Genomic DNA, 10,000 nt, shown 5'->3' on the forward strand with positions numbered 1-10,000 from the left:
AGAAAGGCAGGCTAGAAAGAAAGAAAGAAGGAAGGAAGGAAAGAAAGAAAGAAAAAGGAAAGAAAGAAAGAAAATGCCAGCAGAATACGTCCAACGTCATTTCTGAGAGCAGCAGCAGGACAAAGAGGCGGAAGTGAATATAGATTGAAGGGAAATCATCATCTTTTTTTAATTAGCGGAAAGAACAGGGAGAAAAAAAAACAAAACAAGAGGAAGAAGATTTCCTTATCTTAATCTAAAAGCAGAGGAAATGTGGGGAGGAGGAGGAGAGGTGTGGGGGGGGGGGGGGGGGGTGGGGGTGCACGACAAAAGTTGACACAACAGACATGAAAGGGTTGTGCAAACGGAGAATATATTTAACCGAAAAAAAAAAGAAAAAGAAAGAACAAAAAATGGGGGGGGGGGGGGGGGGGGGAGAAAAACACATCGTGCCATTGAAACTTTCTGAAGACGTGCAGAGGAAGTTTGTCATTCATTCTTCTCTGGACAAGAAACCATTGAAGTTATCAGGGTTTTGTTGTTGTTTTTGGGGGTTTTTTTTGACGTTTTGTGGCCGGCTCCATAACAGACCTGGAAGTGGAACAGTGAGCTATGGGGGATGGGGGGGAGGGTTGGGTGGAGGGAGGGGAGGTGTGTGTGTGTGGGGGGGGGAGGAATCTAATGGGAAGACTGGGGACGGACCACACACACACACACACACACACACGGTCGAGTGCTATCCACGTCAAAGACTAAAATGAATGTGGTCAATGGGAAGTTGTTGTTGTTGTTGTTGTTGTTGTCCCCAACGTGTTGACCTGTCAACACTGCTGGTTGTCTACACTGTGTCTTGTCTCCCTCGCCTGGTTGACGCGGGATATTATCGTGAATGATAATAACCATGACAGAAAGCGTGGAGAACAATCCCGTCACTCGGAAGTATCCAGCTCCTTTTCTTTCTTTCTTTCTTCTTCTACTACTACTACTACTTCTCCTTTAACACACACACACACACACACACTGAAACAGACACGACACAACACAAGAGAGAGAGAGAGAGAGAGAGAGAGAGAGAGAGAGAGAGAGAGCATATCAACACGACACAACACAAAGTACCGAAAAAATTGAAAGGCACACACACACACACACACACACACACACACACACACACACACACACACACACACACACACACACACACATCACACACACACACACACCAAAACGAAGAACAAAAACGAAAAAGAAAAAAAAACAAAAAAACCCACAACAACAGCAGCAACACGAAGCGGACATTTCTGGTTCAACGAGAGATTGAGAGATTTACCACATCGGGTTCCACAGATTCCCTTCCCCCCTTTCCCCCCCCCCCTTTGCCCCCCCCCCCCCCCCCCCCCCCCCTCCCCCCCCTGTCCTTTGAAGAGCGCGGAGTGTTGGGGGGGGGGGGGGGGGGAATACCACACAGCCAAGCGATGCCAGATTCGCGCACAACCCGTGCATCCACAGCATCCAGATGTCTTCCTTGGGAAGTGCGAAACGAAGACTTTCTCTCGTGTAAACGTTGTGTTCCGTGGATCAGAGGAAAACTACCTATTTCCTTGCCGCTCTTTTTGCGCAATCGTTTTTTTTTTTTTTTTTTTTTGCTTGCAGTACGAAGCAGGCAGTACTGTTTTCCGAACTGGTTTTGAAGGAACTTGCACCGAGATCCACGGATCAGTTTCAGTGTCAGTTTCTCAAGGAGGCGTCCATACGTTCGGACAAATCCATATACGTTCCACCACATTTGCTAGGCAGATACCTGACAGCAGCATAACCCAACGCGCTATCCAGACCGTGAGTGCATGCATGCGTGCGTATTTGTGTACATATCTGAACAAGCTCCCTGATAACCTCCGTCATTCTGATTCCCTCGCGTCTTTTAAATCTCGTCTCAAAACCCACCTTTTTCCCTCAGCAGTAAGTTCAATTGTGGCAGGTCCACTTCCTTTGCGTTAGCTGTGCTTGACTATGTGTGTATACATATGTATGTGTACATTACTACATGCATGTATATGAATGTGTATTGTGTGTGCGTGTGTTTATGTAAGTTTGTGCCTGCCTATGTGTGCGTATGTGTTAGGGTAGCTGTTAGATACACATGTATTGTTAAAATGTATGTATGCAGTGTGTGTGTGTGTGTGTGTGTGTGTGTGTGCGCGCGCGCGCGCGTGTGTGTGTGCGTGTGTGTGTGTGTGTGTGTGTGCGTGTGTGTGTGTGTGTGTGTGTAGTCACATTTTGGTGTGTGTATGTAACATAGATGTAATGTTTTATGTTAACAAAGCGTTTTTTGTAAAGCACCTAGAGCAGATTTCTGGATAGTGTGCTATATAAGTATCCATTATTATTATTATATATCGGAGTGGGATTCTTCTATAGAATTTTGCCAGAGGACAAAACCCTCGTTGCCATGGGTTCTTTATCAGTGCGTCAAGGGCGAGCTGCACGCGCTACCTTGGTTTATTGTCTCTTCCGAAGGACTAGACGCTCAGTTCGACTTTCCAGTCAAACTTGGGAGAAAGGGCGAGAGCGGGATTCGAACCCAGACCCCTCACGAACGCCGATCCGTGGATCAGAGACATCGTAATACCAGTGTATTTTGTTGTCACTCTTTTTGCACTGTGGATCAGAGACATTGTAATATCAATGTATTTTGTTGTCACTCTTTTTGCACTGTGGATCAGAGACATTGTAATACAGTGTATTTTGTTGTCACTCTTTTTGCACTGTGGATCAGAGACATTGTAATACCAGTGTATTTTGTTGTCACTCTTTTTGCACTGTGGATCAGAGACATTGTAATATCAATGTATTTTGTTGTCACTCTTTTTGCACTGTGGATCAGAGACATTGTAATATCAATGTATTTTGTTGTCACTCTTTTTGCACTGTGGATCAGAGACATTGTGATATCAATGTATTTTGTTGTCACTCTTTTTGCACTGTGGATCAGAGACATTGTAATATCGATGTATTTTGTTGTCACTCTTTTTGCACTGTGGATCAGAGACATTGTAATATCAATGTATTTTGTTGTCACTCTTTTTGCACTGTGGATCAGAGACATTGTAATATCAGTGTATTTTGTTGTCACTCTTTTTGCACTGTGGATCAGAGACATTGTAATATCAATGTATTTTGTTGTCACTCTTTTTGCACTGTGGATCAGAGACATTGTAATACTAATGTGTTCTGTTGTCACTCTTTTTGCACTGTGGATCAGAGACATTGTACTACTAATGTGTTCTGTTGTCACTCTTTTTGCACTGTGGATCAGAGACATTGTAATATCAATGTATTTTGTTGTCACTCTTTTTGCACTGTGGATCAGAGACATCGTAATACTAATGTGTTCTGTTGTCACTCTTTTTGCACTGTGGATCAGAGACATTGTAATATCGATGTATTTTGTTGTCACTCTTTTTGCACTGTGGATCAGAGACATTGTAATATCAATGCATTTTGTTGTCAATCCTTTTGCATTATGGATCAGAGACATTGTAATATCAATATATTTTGTTGTCACTCTTTTTGCACTGTGGATCAGAGACATTGTAATATCGATGTATTTTGTTGTCACTCTTTTTGCACTGTGGATCAGAGACATCGTAATACCAGTGTATTTTGTTGTCAATCTTTTTGCACTGTGGATCAGAGACATTGTAATATCAATGTATTTTGTTGTCACTCTTTTTGCACTGTGGATCAGAGACATTGTAATATCAATGTATTTTGTTGTCACTCTTTTTGCACTGTGGATCAGAGACATCGTAATACCAGTGTATTTTGTTGTCACTCTTTTTGCACTATGGATCAGAGACATTGTAATATCAATGTATTTTGTTGTCACTCTTTTTGCACTGTGGATCAGAGACATTGTAATACCAGTGTATTTTGTTGTCACTCTTTTTGCACTGTGGATCAGAGACATTGTAATATCGATGTATTTTGTTGTCACTCTTTTTGCACTGTGGATCAGAGACATTGTAATATCAATGTATTTTGTTGTCACTCTTTTTGCACTGTGGATCAGAGACATTGTAATATCAATGTATTTTGTTGTCACTCTTTTTGCACTGTGGATCAGAGACATCGTAATACCAGTGTATTTTGTTGTCACTCTTTTTGCACTGTGGATCAGAGACATTGTAATATCAATGTATTTTGTTGTCACTGTTTTTGCACTGTGGATCAGAGACATTGTAATATCAATGCATTTTGTTGTCAATCTTTTTGCACTGTGGATCAGAGACATTGAAATATCAATGTATTTTGTTGTCAATCTTTTTGCACTATGGATCAGAGACATTGAAATATCAATATATTTTGTTGTCACTCTTTTTGCACTGTGGATCAGAGACATTGTAATATCAATGCATTTTGTTGTCACTCTTTTTGCACTGTGGATCAGAGACATTGTAATATCAATGTATTTTGTTGTCACTCTTTTTGCACTGTGGATCAGAGACATTGTAATATCAATGTATTTTGTTGTCACTCTTTTTGCACTGTGGATCAGAGACATTGTAATATCAATGTATTTTGTTGTCAATCTTTTTGCATTATGGATCAGAGACATTGTAATATCAATGCATTTTGTTGTCACTCTTTTTGCATTATGGATCAGAGACATTGTAATATCAATGCATTTTGTTATCAATCTTTTTGCATTATGGATCAGAGACATTGTAATATCAATATATTTTGTTGTCACTCTTTTTGCATTATGGATCAGACATTGTAATATCAATGTATTTTGTTGTCACTCTTTTTGCACTGTGGATCAGAGACATTGTAATATCAATGTATTTTGTTGTCACTCTTTTTGCACTGTGGATCAGAGACATTGTAATATCAATGTATTTTGTTGTCACTCTTTTTGCACTGTGGATCAGAGACATTGTAATATCAATGTATTTTGTTGTCACTCTTTTAAAAGCACTATGAGGCAGGCAGCATCTCTTGTTATTTTTTCTGAACAGTGGTTAATGAATAATGATAGTATTTTCCTATAGCGCTGAATCTTGTGCAGAGACAAATCTAAGTGCGTTCACACCAGTCATTCACACGCATGCATAACTCTAAAACTGAAGAAAACTGAAGACAAGGAAGAGGCAGGGGAGGGAGGCTGTCTTGTGAAGAGGTGGGTTCTGAGGCCAGACTGGAAAGAGCTGAGTGCGGAGACCTGACGAAGCGAAAGAGGAAGTTCATTCCAAATGCAAGGTCCAGAGACAGAGAAAGAACGGCGTCCAACAGTGGAGTGTTTGAATCTAGGTATGCGTAAACAGAGTGGATCCGAAGCCGACCGTAGAGAGGGAGTGTAAAGGTGAAGGCAGCCACAGAGATAGGAAGGGGCAGATTTGTGAATACATTGGTACTGATGTTTTGAAACGACACGGGGGCTCTTCAGGTAGCTACAATAGCAACTGTGACGAGAGCATTTTGCTGACTTACTTCTTTTCATCATAAAGAAAGAAAAAAACGAGACAAGAAGAAACTCCGCTTAGTTTCAGTTTCAGTAGCTCAAGGAGGCGTCACTGCGTTCGGACAAAACCATATACGCTACACCACATCTGCCAAGCAGATGCCTGACCAGCAGCGTAACCCAACGCGCTTAGTCAGGCCTTGAGAAAAAAAAAAAGGGGGGGGGGGGAATAAATAATAGATAAGCTTACATAAATAAATAAATAAATAATAATTATAATATAGAAAAAGGTAGTAGTAGTAGTAGTAATAATAATAATAATAATAATGATAATAATGATAATAATAATAATCATAATCATAATAATAATAATAAATTTAAAAAAAAAAAAAAATCCGCTTAGCAAACTCGATAAGTTTCCAAGTTTTTGACTGCACTGATTTTGAGAGTTCCAGAAGGAAACAGAAGTGTGTACCGAGTTCAAAACATCTGTCTTCCTTTTCTCTCGTCTTCTCTTCTTCCTTTATCACGACTCTTTCTTCTTCTTCTTCTTCTTTTCTTGACGTGCGCAACAGCCGAGTGGTAAAAGCACTGGACTCACAATCTGAAGGCTGCGGGTTCGTATTCCAGTCACGGTGCCTGGTGGGTAAAGGATGGAGATTTTTTTATCTTCTTTTTTTTTTTTTACCGATCTCTCAAACCAACAAATGTGCAGACCTGCTAGTGCCTAATAAAATCAAGTCTAAAGCCTCGTCAGTTGACTCTCTCAGACTTTGGTCCGATTCGCAGACCAGTTCTGAGTTTAGCTCTCAGACTATTATCAAATTCATTACGGACCAAGTATTGTTCTGAAGTCAAGCTTTAGTAACCTGACAATTGAGCATATAATTTTTGACTGTAGCTTGATGAAGCCTTATGTACACGAAAGTGTGTCTTCACAAGTGACCGAGAACGTTGATGTTTTTGATTTTTTGCATTCATTATCAGTTGTTTCGCTTGTCAGTTTAACGACTTCTATTTTACCAAGTCCTTTAAGTAATTTCCTGTAATTGTATTTAGATTTTTAAAAAAATTCAAATTTCACCCACATTTCACCCTCATTTGCCCAGTTTCCCCCAACCCTCCATTCATCCACATCTCCCACCCCTTCTAACCGATAATACTCAAATGTATTCATAAACACTTTAACAAAATGTCTTCAATCACCGATATGTGTGATGGGACATTAAACAAAATTCCTCCTAGTGCCTAATACCCCCCCACCTGTTGTGTACACGCACGCTGATAATCAAAATACGCACGTTAAAGCTCCTGTAATCCATGTCAGCGTTCAGTGGGTTATGGAAACAAGAACATACCCGACATGCAACCACCGCCACCCTCCACCCCGCGTAAACGGAGTATGGCTGTCTACATGGAAGGGGTTAAAACCACTGTTCTAAAAAATACGGCAGCGCAAACTTGCAGTGGAGACACACACATTCATGAATGTCAGCTTAACTCTCTCCATACGAACGGCGAAAGAGACGACGTTAACAGCGTTTCACCCCAATTACCACCATCAAAATATTGCAAGAGGAAGGCTCTTGTACTGAAGAGGTGAATGTTGACAAAGAATACCACAATTCTGACGACGGAAGCTAAAGGTTGGGTCATTCAGACACCTACTGGACATCCGAGGGGTCTGTGTAGAGGAGAAGAGAGGACTGGCCGTACTGAGTGAGTTAAAACCAACGCCGCGAGCAAGTGCAAGCTTGCCGTGAAGCCAGCTGAGCGCTCGGCTACACATATGAAGTCACCGCTTCGCGCTATACTGACACGAGAAGCAAAATGGCTAATTGAACACTTCCGCTGGATTCAGTTAGCAAAGGGGCTCAAAGAAGGCATGCGCTGTCCAAGTTTTTTTTTTTTTAAAACAGTGGGGTAAAACACGGTAATGCACGTAAAAACCCCCACTCGTGTGCACCAGTGAACGTGGGGACCCCCCCGCCTTTCTTTCTCCTGCTCTTTATTTTCCCCGTTTCCTTCACCCATCTTCTTTGTTGCTGTTGGTTTGGTTTTGTTCTCTGTTTTCTCATCCACTTCCCCCCTCCTCCACCCCCCCCCCCTCCTCCCTTCCCTTCCTTCTTTTCTTTCTTCGTCTGTATCCTTTTTTTTTCCGGCTTCTCTTTCTTCCTTTTTCATACGTTTTCTTTTCTTTTTTCTTTTTTTTTTCGTTCGTTCTGTTCTGTCTGTCTTTCTGACTGTTTTTCGGTGCTTTAAGATACAGTTTTGTGAAATGTAACACGGAGAGAGAGAGATACAGACAGACAGACAGACAGAGACGGAGACAGAGACACACACAGAGAGACACAGAGAGACAGACACAGAGAGAGAGAGATGTGTAACAGTTTTCCTGAGATTCTCTTCCGTCGAAAACAAGTAAATGAATCAATAAGTATTGTATGAATTGCTAAACAAATAACTCACAGTGACAAAACCCCGGTGCACATCATTATATTATCGTACAATACAAATAACAATGTGTCCATTTTTTTTTTACGGTAAGAAAGGTCTACACGCTACCAAAGATGAGAAGTGAAACATCAATGGTCATAAACTTTTATACGCTATCGATGAGACTACCAAGGATTCAAAACTGTGTGTGTGTGTGTGTGTGTGTGTGTGTGTGTGTGTGTGTGTGTGTGTGTGCGCGCGCGCATCTCTGTGTGACCGTCTGTCTACCTCTCTCTCTCTCTCTCTCCCTATATATATATATATATATATATATATATATATATATATATATATATATATATATATATATATATGCATCTGTCTCTGTGATCGTCTGTCTGTCTATCTATCTATCTGTCTATCTATCTATCTATCTATCTGTCTATCTATCTGTCTATCTATCTGTTTATCTATCTTTCCATCTCTGTCTGTCTCTACCTGTCCCTCATTCCCTAGTTATCGGGTGAGACGATAAACCGAGGTCCCGTGTGCAGCATGCACTTAGCGCAAAGCACGTAAAAGAACCCACGGCAACACAAGGGTCGTCCCTGGGCAAAATGATGAGAGAAATCAGAGCAGCCCAAATTTCACACAGAAAAGCATGGTGTGACAAAAAAAAGTAGTACAATACAATGCACACAATTTCCCGCCTCTTCTCTACCCCACACCCCAAACCAAATTCCGTACTTTTTTTCCTGAATGATGTGCAAGCACAATAAACCAAATTCCGTACTTTTTTTCTGAATGATATACAAGCACAATAAACCAAATTCCGTACTTTTTTTTCCTGATATACAAGCACGATAAACCAGATTCCGTACTTTTTTTCTGACTGATGTACAAGCACAATAAACCAAATTCCGTACTTTTTTCTGACTGATGGTACAAGCGCGATAAACCAAATTCTGTCCTACTTTCTGACTGATATACAAGCACAATAAACCAAATTCCGTACTTTTTTTCCTGACTGATGTACAAGCACGATAAACCAAATTCCGTACTTTTTTTTCTGAATGATGTACAAGCGCGATAAACCAAATTCCGTACTTTTTTTCCTGAATGATGTACAAGCGCGATAAACCAAATTCTGTACTTACTTTCTGACTGATGTACAAGCGCGATAAACCAAATTCCGTACTTTTTTTCCTGACTGATGTACAAGCAGGATAAACCAAATTCCGTACTTTTTTTCTGAATGATGTACAAGCGCGATAAACCAAATTCCGTACTTTTTTCTGACTGATGGTACAAGCACGATAAACCAAATTCCGTCCTTACTTTCTGACTGATATACAATCACGATAAACCAGATTCCGTACTTTTTTTCCTGACTGATGTACAAGCAGGATAAACCAAATTCCGTCCTTACTTTCTGACTGATATACAATCACGATAAACCAAATTCCGTCCTTACTTTCTGACTGATGTACAAGCACGATAAACCAAATTCCGTCCTTACTTTCTGACTGATATACAATCACGATAAACCAGATTCCGTACTTTTTTTCTGACTGATATACAAGCACGACAGACTAAATTCCGTACTTTTTTCTGACTGATGGTACAAGCGCGATAAACCAAATTCTGTCCTACTTTCTGACTGATATACAAGCACGATAAACCAGATTCCGTACTTTTTTTCTGAATGATATACAAGCAGGATAACCCAAATTCCGCACTTTTTTTGTGAATTATATACAAGCACGATAACCCAAATTCCGCACTTTTTTTGTGAATTATATACAAGCGCGATAAACCAAATTCCGTACTTTTTTATGAATTATATACAAGCACGATAACCCAAATTCCGCACTTTTTTTGTGAATGATATACAAGCACGATAAACCAAATTCCGTACTTTTTTTATGAATTATATACAAGCACGATAAACCAAATTCCGTACTTTTTTTCCTGAATGATATACAAGCACAATAAACCAAATTCCGTACTTTTTTTCTGACTGATGTACAAGCACTATAAACCAAATTCCGTCCTTACTTTCTGACTGATGTACAAGCGCGATAAACCAAATTCCGTCCATACTTTCTGACTGATGTACAAGCG

The 10,000-nt window shown here is 40.3% G+C and overlaps 1 protein-coding gene across 5 annotated transcripts in view; it reads right to left on the reverse strand.

Moving 5' to 3' along the window:
* Positions 1-10,000, reverse strand: part of LOC143296584 (uncharacterized) — a 227,742-nt gene that overhangs the window by 137,151 nt on the left and 80,591 nt on the right. The gene's annotated exons all lie outside the window — the stretch shown is intronic.

This window comes from Babylonia areolata, chromosome 2 (assembly GCF_041734735.1).
Source record: "Babylonia areolata isolate BAREFJ2019XMU chromosome 2, ASM4173473v1, whole genome shotgun sequence".
NCBI classification, from domain to species: Eukaryota; Metazoa; Mollusca; class Gastropoda; order Neogastropoda; family Buccinidae; genus Babylonia; species Babylonia areolata.